General features: G+C 42.4%; 1 protein-coding gene across 2 annotated transcripts in view; it reads left to right on the top strand.

The window, feature by feature from the left end:
• Positions 1-13496, top strand: part of LOC144112662 (M-phase inducer phosphatase 1-B-like) — a 179030-nt gene that overhangs the window by 13508 nt on the left and 152026 nt on the right. The window lies entirely within an intron of this gene.

Below are 13496 nucleotides of genomic sequence, written 5' to 3'. Positions count from 1 at the left end.
AGAAGTGAGCTTAATGGAGGGGATCATATTTTTCCAGAAATTGATATGTGTGCCACACGCACACAGGAAATGGCAGTAAACGCTTAAGGCCTCAAGTTTTTTTAATGCCATTATTTTTGGAGTTGTTGCTACACGTCCAGATTTAGTGTCATGATATGAAAGTCATGATGACAATAATGACTGCAAAGCAGTAAAAAATTTTCTCTGAATATAAACAGTCGTAATGAGCACAATATCTTGGGAAGGCTGTTGAAATGTAATGTAAAAATTATTTCGTGGAAAACGACGACCAGCCGAAAAAGTAGCCATTAACTTGCATGTGAGCATACAAGCTGAGAGCATCTGTCAGAAGTGCTGGCAAAAATAGCGCCGAAAAATGTAGTAGAGATGCCTCATCAGACTGAAAGTTATGAATTAACCATTTTCTACTGGTTAGGAAGTTGTATGTTTTTCTGCACACAGAATGCGGCCGGGAGTTCGCATTGCTTGGGGAAAATGAGTTTGGGCGAACTCAGTAGGTCGCGAATGGCAGGAGCTAATGCCATTAAATTTGCCTGTGTGGCATGGGTATAAGTTCTATTGTTCAACTGTGTGCAGAAAATAACCATTTGCAATTATCAGTATGGGCAAACTATGGCCTAATATTCAGGTTATGAAGACTCCTGCTTAATTGTGCAATATCTGGAAAAATAGATATGTGACACATGATAAGAAGAATTGAGGTTATATCTGGAAAAATAGATATGTGACACATGATAAGAAGAATTGAGGTTGAAGTTGAAGTGTATTTATTTACCACAAAGTACAAAGCAATTTGCACATGAGATATTGGAAAGGTGGGAAGAAAGCCACATACAAGTATCTTAACAAACCCCACCTTCCAAATAACCGGCAGTGGACACTTGAGCTGACGTAAGCAGTACAATTCTAACAAAGATTATCACAACTGCAATATTAGTTTGTAAACAATACAGTAATACAGTAGTTTGTAAACAACTACTGTATTATTTGAAAAAATGGTTTGGTTTATAGGGGTTTAACGTCCCAAAGCGACTCAGGCTATGAGAGACGCCGTAGTGAAGGGCTCCGGAAATTTCGACCACCTGGGGTTCTTTAATGTGCACTGACATCGCACAGTGTGGCTGAGTGTTTATGGCGCTCGGCTGCCGGCCCGAAAGACCCGGGTTCCATCCCGGCCGCGGCGGTCGAATTTCGATGGAGGCGAAAAAATGGATTAAAAAGTGAAGGCTTACATGCACTATACAAAAAAATGCATATAAGCCAGTTTTAGAAAGGGCATGCAATTTCTCTATTGTGAGATGGTATTTATTTAAAACCTGTGGAATGCTAGACTGAACCATCCGAAATTCATATATAGTGCGAGACCTTGGGACATTGCAAAGTTCTGTATGCCTCATTTAGTGTAAAGAAATGTTGCTTTGCAAGTGTGTCAATGTTGTTAAAGAATGTGTGTGTACGTGTGTCGTGCATATGCGTGCATGCAAGCTTATGCTTCTGTAGAAAAAATTTGTTCCTGTCCAACAGCTCTGCAACCACTGTGCTTTGCTGTGCAAAGAAGAGTGAACCAAGTGTGAATGAGCCTCATTTTTATTTTGCATGCATGCGTTTTGTGTGTGTGTGTGTGCACGTGTGTGCGTGCGTGCGTGTGTGCCCTTACATATTTCAGATTTAAGTATTGAGAGTAGCTTAAACTCGTGCTACTTGTGTAATTTCACAATTCTTAGTATAGTCAAGAATGGAGATTGTGGGCATCATAAGACTGCTTTGAAATCATTTGTAGAGCATTTCTTGCATTAAAATTAGCTTATACAGTACGTTAATAGTGCTATTTCCTGATACTAGATGGTTGTAGTGCAAATGTGGATTCAAACGGGGCAATAGATATTAAACTTCCTTAACATACCTAAGGCCTTTGTAAGTTTACTGCGCAGGTAGTCAATGTGGTGATCCCAATGCATAAATTCGTTAAATATTACTCCCAGGGATTTAGCGGCAGGAGAGATTTCAATCACAGAGTCATTTAAGTGTAGGACCTCACCAAGGTTACATGGGACTGATTTTGGGTGGAAAAAGGCAGCTTTTGTTTTAGAACAGTTCATTTATAGTAATGAGTTTCCGAGAGACCATGCATTGAGCTTATGCAGAATAAGATTTCCACATTTTATTAGGTCATTAGAATCTGTTCCTGCTAAAAAAATACTTGTCATCTGCATACATTATATAAATAGTGGCGTTTTCAATCGTTTATAGATATAATGAATAACAGCAGCCCCAGGATACTGCCTTGGAGAACACCACATTTAATGTCACGGGCCGTTGACATTTCTCGGTTAATGTGAATGGATTGATACCTTCCTGATAAATAGCCACTTACTAAATCAACTGCAACACCTCTAATTCCATAACAGAACAGTTTTTTTAACATAGTAATATGATTTACTCGATTGAAGGCTTTCAAGAAATCGATAAAAATACCCAGTGTCAGCAGTTTATTCTCAGTGTTGCTTAATATTGATACCTCTTGGAGTAATAAAGCCGCTTCCGTTGATACACGAGGTCTAAAGCTGTACTGAGCTGAAGCAATAAGGGAATGTCTATTGAGGAAAGTGAAGTCTTGATGAATTACTTTTTCCGGTAGCTTAGAAAACATGAATGTTCATGGATTTTTGTGGCGTAAGGGCATCTATAGCCAAAGAACACTATGGCACAAAGTATTTTTGACTTCTCAAGGTGGGGTCAAAGACCCCAGCAGTGGCAAAATAGATATGGGCTTGTAATTACCTAGATTATTTCTTTCACCACTTTTAAACAAGACTATTTAGCTATCTTCATTTTTGAGGAAATATTTCAGTACTTCAGACTAGATTGTAAATGTGCATTAAACATGGTGTGATAACGTCTAGCACGAAAATTGCTGGTTGCATTTTTATACAATCAAAATCTTCACATTTGGTTTTCTTAATAGCCATGAATGCGTTAAATACTACACTAGTGTCTTTTGGAGTAAAGAAAAAGGCCACCACCACCTGGAAGACGTTGAAGTAACGAGCGTTAGCTGTTTGGTTTACCAGAATTGATATGAATTAGATTAAAGGGAGGTTCACTGATGGAAATACGAATTAGGCAGCCCGGCATTCTCGGAAGTATCCGAGTATGCCTGATCTCTTGGACTTATTTCCCAGATTTTCTTCGGCCACAGCGTAAGATGTCGATGGTTTGGGATCATCCATGTTCTTCTTCAAACACACTGTGGTAGTGAACGTATCGGCGAAACGAGCGCATCTGGGAGGAGCTCCTGAGGGAGACTGCTTATTACGGATGGACGGATGGAACATAACAGCATCCCCTTTGAAATGGGGTGGATTGGCACCATGCTTGGCTACGCGTGCATGCACGCCACACAACGGAGCGATCGATGCCTAGCGCCATCTATCGAGAACTTACGATGCACGTCTACCCGTTGTCGAGTTACACCCCTCAATATATCGTAAAAACCGGACTATAGGTCGAACCGGAATATAGATTGACCCCCTAACTAACCAATTCTAAAAATAAAAAAAACTTTTTCAGTGGAAAAAGTACCGAAAGACACCCTTACCTTGAAACAAATGCGACTCAACAGGTTGCACAATGGTTACAATATTTATTTTCATTTAAATGCTGCTCGTATGGACGGATGGAACATAACAGCATCCCCTTTGATACGGGGTTAATTGGCACCATGCTCGGCTACGCGTGCATGCACGCCGCGCAACGGAGCGATCGTTGCCTAGCGCCATCTATCAGACAAATTACGATGCACGTCTACCCGTTGTCGAGTTACACCCCTCAAGATACCGTAAAAGCCGGACTATAGCACACGTACTACACTCGGCCAATTTAGTAACAGTATCATGTGCCCGTCGACCTGCGTGTTTGTTTCTGGCACACAGAAGTAAAGCGCCGTAGAGCAAAGCCCTTCCTCTTCATGAATCGCCGCACTCAGGATGGCAAGTCCTTGAATTGCGCCCTCGTGAGTCTAGAGGCACGTGCGATCTCTACCGCATTCACGCGGATGCATTCGGTAGTCAGGCAGTGATCTTGCACGCAGCGCAACCTTTCCTTCCAATTCTGGATGCGCAGTGGTCCGCCCACGAAATGATGTTTTCTTCTGGCTGCTACAAGTTGTAATACGCAGCTTCTGCTTTCGCCAGCACTGAATGCTCTTTTCGGATACTCCAAATTCGTGCTGTGCCGCCAGGTTGCTATGATCTTCCGCGTACTCAATCTCGTTTTTCTTGAAGGCGACGGTGAATTGCCGTCGGCTTCTGCTCATTTTGAAACAATATGTGAAAAAGCAGCCTTTAACCAAAATAGCTTCGCAACAAATGGAAACACAAAATGGTGGTGCGAGAACGTCGCTAATGTCTCCACCATGGTCGCCATGCCGCTGACGGCGCGCTGCTGATGGCGATGGTGATGGAGGCTGTTGACTTCAGCCGCCCATTGTTGCAAGACTTCCATAGTTTTTCCGCCACTGACCGGTATATAAGATGAGGGTCAACTTTTCGCCATAGTTTTTTGAAAAAAAGTTCGACCTATATTCCGGTTTTTACGGTACGTCCCAAACGGAATTTGCTTCGTTTGTGGGGTTAAGGTGGGCCTGGAATTTGGCTTGCGATGCGATATGGTAACGCTTCAATTAGTAATTGCATGTATACAATGTTAACCTATTATTTAATTGTGGTTTTATTTCTAGACACAACCCATAGGGTTTTATTTGCCTAACAAATTCGGTACACAGCTGTCCCCAGATGGGTGCCCCTTGTTGTCGGAGTATATATATAGCGGAGTGAATGTATTCGTATTTGGCGGTCCTGTAACGGTACAGTTTTCCTACCCATTATAGGATATTTTTTGAAGGGGGGGGGGGGGGGGTGAGGGGGGAAAGGGATGGGAGGGCACAACCAATTTTAATGGCCGCCATTTTGCCCCCTGACGTCATACATAGTTCCACCTCTATCCACCATATTGGACAGTGATGTCATCATTGGCAGGCGGCAGGTGGTTGTTTCTACAATGCTATTGTAGATAGCGCTACAAGTCACAATGTGAGATGTGCTGTTTTCTAGTTGCTTCCACAGATGGCGCTGTGATCTCAGGGTGGTAGCAGACCGCACGAAATTTTGAAACGTGATGAGTAAGAGCTAACGTTCTTAAAATTGATGACTCGGAAGGAGGTCCCGAATAACTAAGATGTTTAACAGGATTGTGAGAACTCTGAGGAAGAGGTGTGAAATATTCATTGAAAACACTTGCTAACGTTTCTCAGTTTAATGCTTTGTTGTTTGTAGTTAACTCTTTCAGATCTGTAGTCTGGTTACGGTAGTCGTGTCAGATCAGTAGTCGTGTCAGATCGGTAGTCGTGTCAGATCCGTAGTCTGGTCAGATAGGTAGTCTGGTAACTGAAGAAAGCAGTTGCCATAAATGTTTAGTATCCTTGTCACCATCAAACATGTTTCACAAGTAGTTGCATTTAGCAACTTTTGTTTAGCTGATTTCTGTATTTTTTAAATGCCTATAAGGCATCCAGATTTCGGTTTTTCATAAATGTGTTGTACAGTTTATTCTTTTATTTATCAATTTCTACCAGTGTGGCATCATCCACGGTTTACGTGCGTGTCTCGCTTTTACAGCCTTCTTGTAAGGAAAATGTTTTTTATATGGGGAGCTTAATACTTCAATAAAGCTATTATGCACGGTTTCTGCGGAAGATGAGACTGCAATGTCTCAATTTGTGACTAATTTTGTCCCTAAGCCGACATAAAGTGTCTGTATTTATGCCCTGAGCAAAGGTGGATGGTATAGATTTATACCCAAACCCCTTTTTGCTTCCCTGCAATTAGATTCATGGGCAAATGGTCACTGATACTGCAATTGTACCTGCACACACACTGTCTTCTGGCAAGTTTGTCAAAAAAAAAAGTCAGTATGTGTAGCAGTGTTCGAAGTTATGCATGTAGGAACAGTGAGCATATTAGTTAGGAAATATGAGTTAAAGAGCATGGATAGTTTGTTTGAAAGTTCTCTGCGGTATATTGATATTGATGTCTCTGCCAAGCACTAATATATATTTATGGGTCAAGACAAATGAAAAAAGTTCAGCTATACTCCATTTCATACATAACAGGCAACGCTGCGGAGGCTACGGAAGTAGTGAATCCGCAAAACTGTATTACTCTGCCACATATCATTTGTTCTCCTCGAAGTCTCTGTGAGTGTTTGCACGAAAACAAAGAGTGGTATAAAACGTAGTGGTAGCACTGAATCACGCTCAAAGCTGTGACACGCTTAGTGTTCAGGCCCTCTTGCTACGATTCTCACCGTGTGTGAACTACTTTTTAGGTGCGGATAGAGTAAGAGCGATTCTCCCTACCTGCCGCTTATCATACTGCCAGATGTCATTCTTACTTCTTTAGTTTCGGTGTGTAGCAGGACCAAAATGTGGCAAGAGGTAAATCAAAGTGCAGGAGGCTAGCGTTCACTGTTTTTGAGATTTTCCACAACGAAATATGTCTATGGTCATTGTGATTGTATGGCAAACTAGTTTTTGGGCACACGCTTAGCCTGCGCGTACAGGTGCGCTAGCTTTGGCAGCGGTGCCTGCTATGTATGAAACGGATTATAGTAGCAGTAAAAACCTTTCAGCACAAACATCAGGAGGTCTGTAAAGGACGACAAGAATAATGCTTCCCAATTTCACATTAACCATTTCTGAGTTGGGCTCAGACTGAGAAAACTCTACTGTTTTCGTAACTTATTCCTTCTTTCAAATATAAGCAAACGCTGCCACCTCTTTTTGTTTTCCTACTTAAAGTACTGCTGTACCCTTAGAGATTAAACACATCATTGTCATTTGCAAACCATGTTTCTGTCAATATGGTAGTTATGAATGCGGTGTTCAGTTCTTTCAGAAAAACGCAAAATTCATCGTATTTGTTCTATGCTGACTGCATATCATCTGCATAATCTGTTTTCGGGCGCCCATGAATCTCAAGGTTCACGCACGTTCCTCGTCTTTCCAACTCTTCAACAGTTGCACGAAGATTGGCAATATCTGTGGTATTGCTCTTCCTTTCAATTTGTTCTACTCAATTATTGATTGCTGAAGTTCCTGGTCTTGCCTCTTCGTGATTGTGAGAATTTCATCGTATTTAGAATAGAAGGTTCAATGTTGTCAACTTGCAACAGGGGCCCCAGTGACTCTAGCTTAGTGATAGTGTTGACAGGAGTGGTTTGAACATCAAGCGCGTGGCTTGATTTCATAGTGCTGCCTCCACGCAGTCTTGTAGTACTACAAACAACATACTTCCACAACTCATTTTGCGAATCTTTCTTTGATTTTAACATCACTTTGGTCACGCCAGAGCATTTTTTAGTGTGGTAACCATGATTGTACTCTGTGCACTTCAGGAACCCGGTCACTGGGAGCCCTTTGTTGCACGACAAGCATACATTAGTGGGCATAATGAAAGAGTCTCTTTCAAAACTAATTTCGCCAAGTCAGCAGCAAAAAAATTTGAACACATTGGCAGCGGATTTGCAGCGAAGGGAAGAAAAGGCAAGCAAGCACTGCTCGCAAAGCATCAAAACAGTTTTCACCATCCTGCGTAGAAATACACGAAGAATCAGCACGAGCGCCGCTTGGTGTGGGGGAGGGTGTTATTTGGGAGGGTGGTCAGTTATTTTGAGCTGGAAAAGACCACAATGCTTGTTTGGACCTTTGTTCTCTTGATATGTTGCCAAGTAGTTCCTTTTGAATGGCATCATCATCACCAGGCTCTTGCTGGCAGGCGCCTTGTGTTTTGCATGTTAGTTTCTTCTGCCACGAGTTGAGAAATTGTTCGAATCATCTTGAACTGCAACGTACTTATATTACGACCCCTGGCTGGGACATTATTAAAATTTGTATCATTGCGGAATTCGGATCAACCCTATTGCTATCATGCAATTCTCAAGGTGCCATCTAATAGGAGTGTTCAAGAATCTCACTTTATTTGGACGGCTGAAACACTGTAATAAAGATTTAATGAAATTCTTATTTTAACAAATTTTATGGTGCTAGTATGAATTTGTTATATTGAGGTTCGGCTGTACCATATTTCTTTGCGCTTAAAAAAATTGTATTAAAAATTCGGCGGTGCATTCATTACGTGGATTAAAATATTAAGGAAAATTGTGCTTTTTGACAGCCAAAGTAGGGAGTGTGCTCATTATGCGAGTAAATATGGTAACTGTATGATGTACTTGTCATTGAGCTAGCATTGAACAAAAAAAGGACCTAAAGTACTTCCTAGTGGCATGCCACATTTGGCAGAACAAAGAAGTGTGACCACCAGTGTTAATGAAAAAACTTTTGAGGACTCCTATGCTGCACTTATGAGTTGACGCGATAGCGTGCGCCGTTTGTTGCATCGTCTGATGCTGATGCGACCGTTTAGAATTTATTTTACAAGATTCCTTTAATAGGACGTTGATATACTCCAATACTTAGCATCAGCAAACATTGGTTTTCTATTCTGAGCAGTTTGACACCTTTAAACACATTTCTCATTAAAAAAATTCAATTAATTGATCATTATGCACTCTATATTTTTTTAATTTGCTTCATCAAGCATTGGCTTTTCATTCTGATTATTTTGACACCTCTGAACCCCCTTTTTTCAAATTTTTTCATTTCCTAAATTAATCAATGATTTCATTAACTCGTCATCACCTATCACACACCAATAAATCATCAATCATTAGAACCACAAATTACCATGATTGTAATGGGACCGACCGGCAGGAGTTCAAGCAGCGCAGCGAAAAGCTAGACGAAGTGCAGCTGGGATTTCGAGTGATGCCTGTGAGTGTGCCCGTCGTGTCGCCGTTCGACCAACGCCAACCGACCTGCGCTTCGAATAAACACCCTTACACTTGGTGGAGGTGCGGGGGACCAACGGCATGACTGAGCGGTTCAACCGTACACTCGGTGACATGCTCACCATGTACGTTGACTCCGCCCTCTCCAACTGGGACCAAGTGCTCCCTTTCGTCACGTACGCGTATAATACGGCTACGCAGACAACGACGGGGTTTTCTCCTTTCTTTCTCTTATATGGCTGGAAGCCTACATCCACCATGAACACCATCCTTCCCTATCGCCCTGAGCCTTCCGAGACCACATCACTTTCTGAAGCTCACCTGTATGCCGAAGAATGCCGGCAACTTGCCGGCTCTTTCACTACACAGCTCTAGTGCCATCAGAAGCACCGTCGGGATTCCTCGGACCCTCCCGCGTCATACCCATCTGGCGCCCTTGTTTGGCTCTGGGTGCCTTCCTCCACTCCCAGCCTCGCCACGAAACTGCTTTCTCGCTATCACGGACCTTGCCGTGTTGTGCAACAAACTTCTCCTGTGGATTACATTTTTGAGCCGCTCGCCCCCTCTTCGGACCACCGTCGCCAGGGGCACGAAACTGTGCACATTGAGCGCCTCAGACCTTATTATGATCCGCCCATGCTTTCCTCCCCATAAGTCGCTAGGATGGCTCCTTTTTCTGCGGGGAAGTAACTGTAATGGGACCGACCGGCAGGAGTTCAAGCAGCGCAGCGAAGAGGTAGACGAAGTACAGCTGGGATTTCGAGTGACGCTTGTGAGTGTGCCCGTCGTGTCGCTGTTTGACCAACGCCAACCGACCTGCGCTTAGAATAAACACCCTTACATGATAATTTTTTTTATGCAGCCCCCGATTATTTCTTACACGCGATGCAGACTACCGCTACGCCAACGGCTTTTTGACCGAGCAAGCTGTATACACTGTCATGTACTATTGGCAGTCTTCTAGGTGCCATTCTAAAGGGACACTGAGGACTGCTCCATCCAATTTTTGTTCTTACTAAAAATTGATCTGGCTGTGTCTGAGTATGTTAACGTTCATTCGGCGGCAAACCATTTATGAGTGAGAAAATTAAATTTTGGAAGTTTTCCCACCACTCGATTCAAACTTATGATGTCCACACTGAAAAGGACTGGTTGCCGCCATTTTGACGTTAATGGCGGTGTAGCATAGCCAGTGGGATCCACGCAAAAATTGTCGTGTATGCAATTTACATGTGAAATCGGCTGGTGATGGCAACACCTGTATTTTTTTTTCCAGCTTATAAAAGCTGTTTTGGGTCAGAGTGGTCTCCTTATATTAGTATATTGCAGTCTTTTGATACAGGTCGGCATTAATTTGTCCTCAGTGTCCCTTTTATACCAGTAGTGGGTTGCTCTAATGTCATGTTTGTTTAATTTACCTGGGAGAATATCATGATTTACCCTGCTAAAACATTTGCTAAAGTCAACAAGCATTCAAAGTGAATAGTTTTTCATTTTTTTTTATGTTGAACTTATTCAATTTGAGTGACCTGGGTTCAGCAGATAGTTCATGACAAAAGCCAAACTTTGACTTCGAAAGCAGAAAATTAAGATAGGATTCCGAACTTTTGAATGGATTTTTTTTTAGTTAAAAAAAATTTGGGGTATAAATATAAGTAAGCAATTGCGCTTATTGTGTTTGGAACCACGCTTGTGAATAACAGCTGCATTTTTCAGTTTTAAACTGCTAGAGGTAGAGCATCCACCTCGCGTGCAAGAGGACCAGGGTTCGAATCCCGGTGCCTCGCAATTCTCCGCCGGGTTTGAAAAAAAAAACTCCGCGTGTTGATGGAATTGCATGACCAGGCCCGGGGTGCGGCCTGATCTCGCTGACCAGAACTGACAATGCACTCCCTCACTAGAACAGGATTTTGCCACCCTGGTGTAGTACTTGGCCACAGCCTTCTATGAACGATAACTGCTGGTCCTTAAGGGTAACGGAGTAGATTCCAGGAGAAGGTAAGCGCATCAGAGGTGACAGAAAGTCAGGTGGGCGGATGAGATTAAGAAGTTTGCGGGGATACGGTGGCCACAACTGGAAAAGCACAGGGTTAATTGGAGAAACATGGGAGAGGCCTTTGCCCTGTAGTGGACATAGTCAAGCTGATGGTGACGATGATGGAAAAAATAAGAAGTGAAAGCGATAGGTTGCAAGCATACAGTGGTGCAGGTACAATTATATCAGCAGGTGGTTTTGTAGGTTTAACTAATGGTCCATCCATATTATAACTAAATTTTGTTTATTGCCATGATTATACCGAACAGTTGCTATTTTTTTCAAATCCTCGTGAAACACTCTTCATTTAGTCAATCGACAGAAACATAATCTTGGTGGTGGCTTTTTAAAAGGATACTGGAGACAACTCCACCACTTTTTATTCTTAGTAAAAATTGATTCTGTGGCTCTTTCTGGGTATGTCAATGTCTGTCTGGTAGCATTTGTTGCCGAGAAAATTGGGGGAAAAATTTTCTTGTTACTTGATTGAAACTCTGCATGCCTACACTGAAAAGAACTCCGTGATGATAGTTTTGAAGGCAATGGCAGCGTAGCCTAGCCTCTGGGATCTCACTCAAAAAAACTGTGTCAATGCACTGCAGGGGTGGGACTCTTCCTCCAATTGTGTGCCATTTTGATACAAACTCAACTTGCGGAAAAAACTGCGCCAAATTGCACCAACCACAGAGAAGAGGCAAAAATTAGCCACGTTGCGCCAGAATGGCCAGAACGATATTGGCATCTTTGCTCCGGCAGTGGTTGCGAACAGCGTGATCATTAGTTTTTCGAAAAGAAAATGCAGCCGTACATCTTCTGCGCGATGGGCACCTCCCGCACAGTTTCTAATATTTTTAACGCTCTTTTAGGCGCTTCCAGCAAGTGGTGGCATGCGCGCGGCCACTCCTGTGTCTCGGCTGCCGTTGCTGCCGACGCCGAGGAACTGAATAGGCTGAGCAGTGTGGCCAAGTGCGCGGCGTTCCATAACTTACGCACAAAACATTAGGGATGCTGAAAGCGTTGTGAGCAAACTTGGTGTTAATGGGGCGCTGAGCCATGTTGATTCTGAGGGCATGGCGGATTTAGAATAAAGATAGATTGGAACAGTTTTACGTTTACCAGCCCGTGGTCGATTGCCGTTCTCTGGGTCTGCAATGACTCAAATTATGTTACCGTGTCGATCGAACCACACATTTGGGAGCATTTTCGCCCGTCATAAGTGTCGGTGCGGCGATGTATAGTTCAATGGTAGCACCACCAATGTTTTCGGGTTTACGGGAAAGCCTGTGCCATGTTGCCGTTCAGGTGTTTCACCAACACTGGTGAGTCATGAAAGGAAAATGAATTGATAAACAAATGTATTAGCCAGCATTTCGAAATATCAGATTCATTGCTGCAGACTATACTTTTTTATGACTGCTACCACTGTTATAAAACTTAAAGTGCCTGTTACTGAAATTTGCATTCATTAGGTGGTTTCAGTGTGGGGTATATCTGCTTCAAAATTGAGCTGATGTACAGTGTTCGTATCGGTTTATTCACAAATTTTTTTTGTGGGTTCAAAGCGGGCTTCCATGTTTGATTACTGAACTGAAATTTAGATAAAAATGCTGCCACAATGGTACAGTGCTTACGGTGCTCACCTGCTGACCTGAAACACACGGGTTCGATCCCGGTCGAGGTGGTCGCATTTTGATAGAGGTGAAGTGCTACAGAGGCATGTATTGTGCAATGTCAGTTCATATTAAAGAACTCTCACTACTGCATGCCTCATAATCATAAAGTTGTTTTGACACATAAAACCCCAGCAATTATTATACAAACTGCTTCAAAATGAAATTTTATCTGCTTCAGATTGCTCGAAAATGAAATTTAGTTTGCTCGAAGAAGCTCCAAAGTGTAATTTTGGCTGCGCTAAACTGCTCCAATATGCAAATTTGCCTGAGCCATATTGCTCCGAAACATGATTTTACTTGCTCCAAAATGACTTTATGCAGTCCCATCCCTCTGCACGGCAGTGTGCTTTCGAAATCAGCCAATGGTGGTGACGCCCGACTTTCACTTTTTTGAGCTTTTAAAAGCTCCGTTTTTGTTAGAATGCGGTAATCTGTTTGTAATTTGTCCACAAGGTTCTTTTTAGTTGGAAGGGCAGCTTTGGTTAAAAATTGCCAAGAACAAATGAAAGGTTTGTTTTCACCTACAAAATTGTTCTAGGTTGTTAGAAGAGAAGGAAACAAAGCTGCTCATAGGTGACTTGACTAGCCCTAGAATGCCAGGCAATTACTGTAGCAGGGCGCAGAGGTGACAGGTTTGCAGGTTAGAAGTCCTACAATATAAAAATATAAATACTAGCATAACTGAGGAAATTGTGCAGCATTGCAAGAAAGGGGAAATAAGCAAAAAAATTGGCACTTTGCGCAAATAGACAGATTCATTTAGCGATGGAGAATATTCAGCGACTTGAAATGAATTTGTACAGATGTGTTGTGCCACAAATGAGTATGTTAATGTGGATAAGATAATATGGTTGTGGAAACCT

Source organism: Amblyomma americanum, chromosome 1 (assembly GCF_052857255.1).
Source record: "Amblyomma americanum isolate KBUSLIRL-KWMA chromosome 1, ASM5285725v1, whole genome shotgun sequence".
Taxonomy (NCBI): domain Eukaryota; kingdom Metazoa; phylum Arthropoda; class Arachnida; order Ixodida; family Ixodidae; genus Amblyomma; species Amblyomma americanum.
This window is presented reverse-complemented; position numbering and strand designations above follow the sequence as displayed.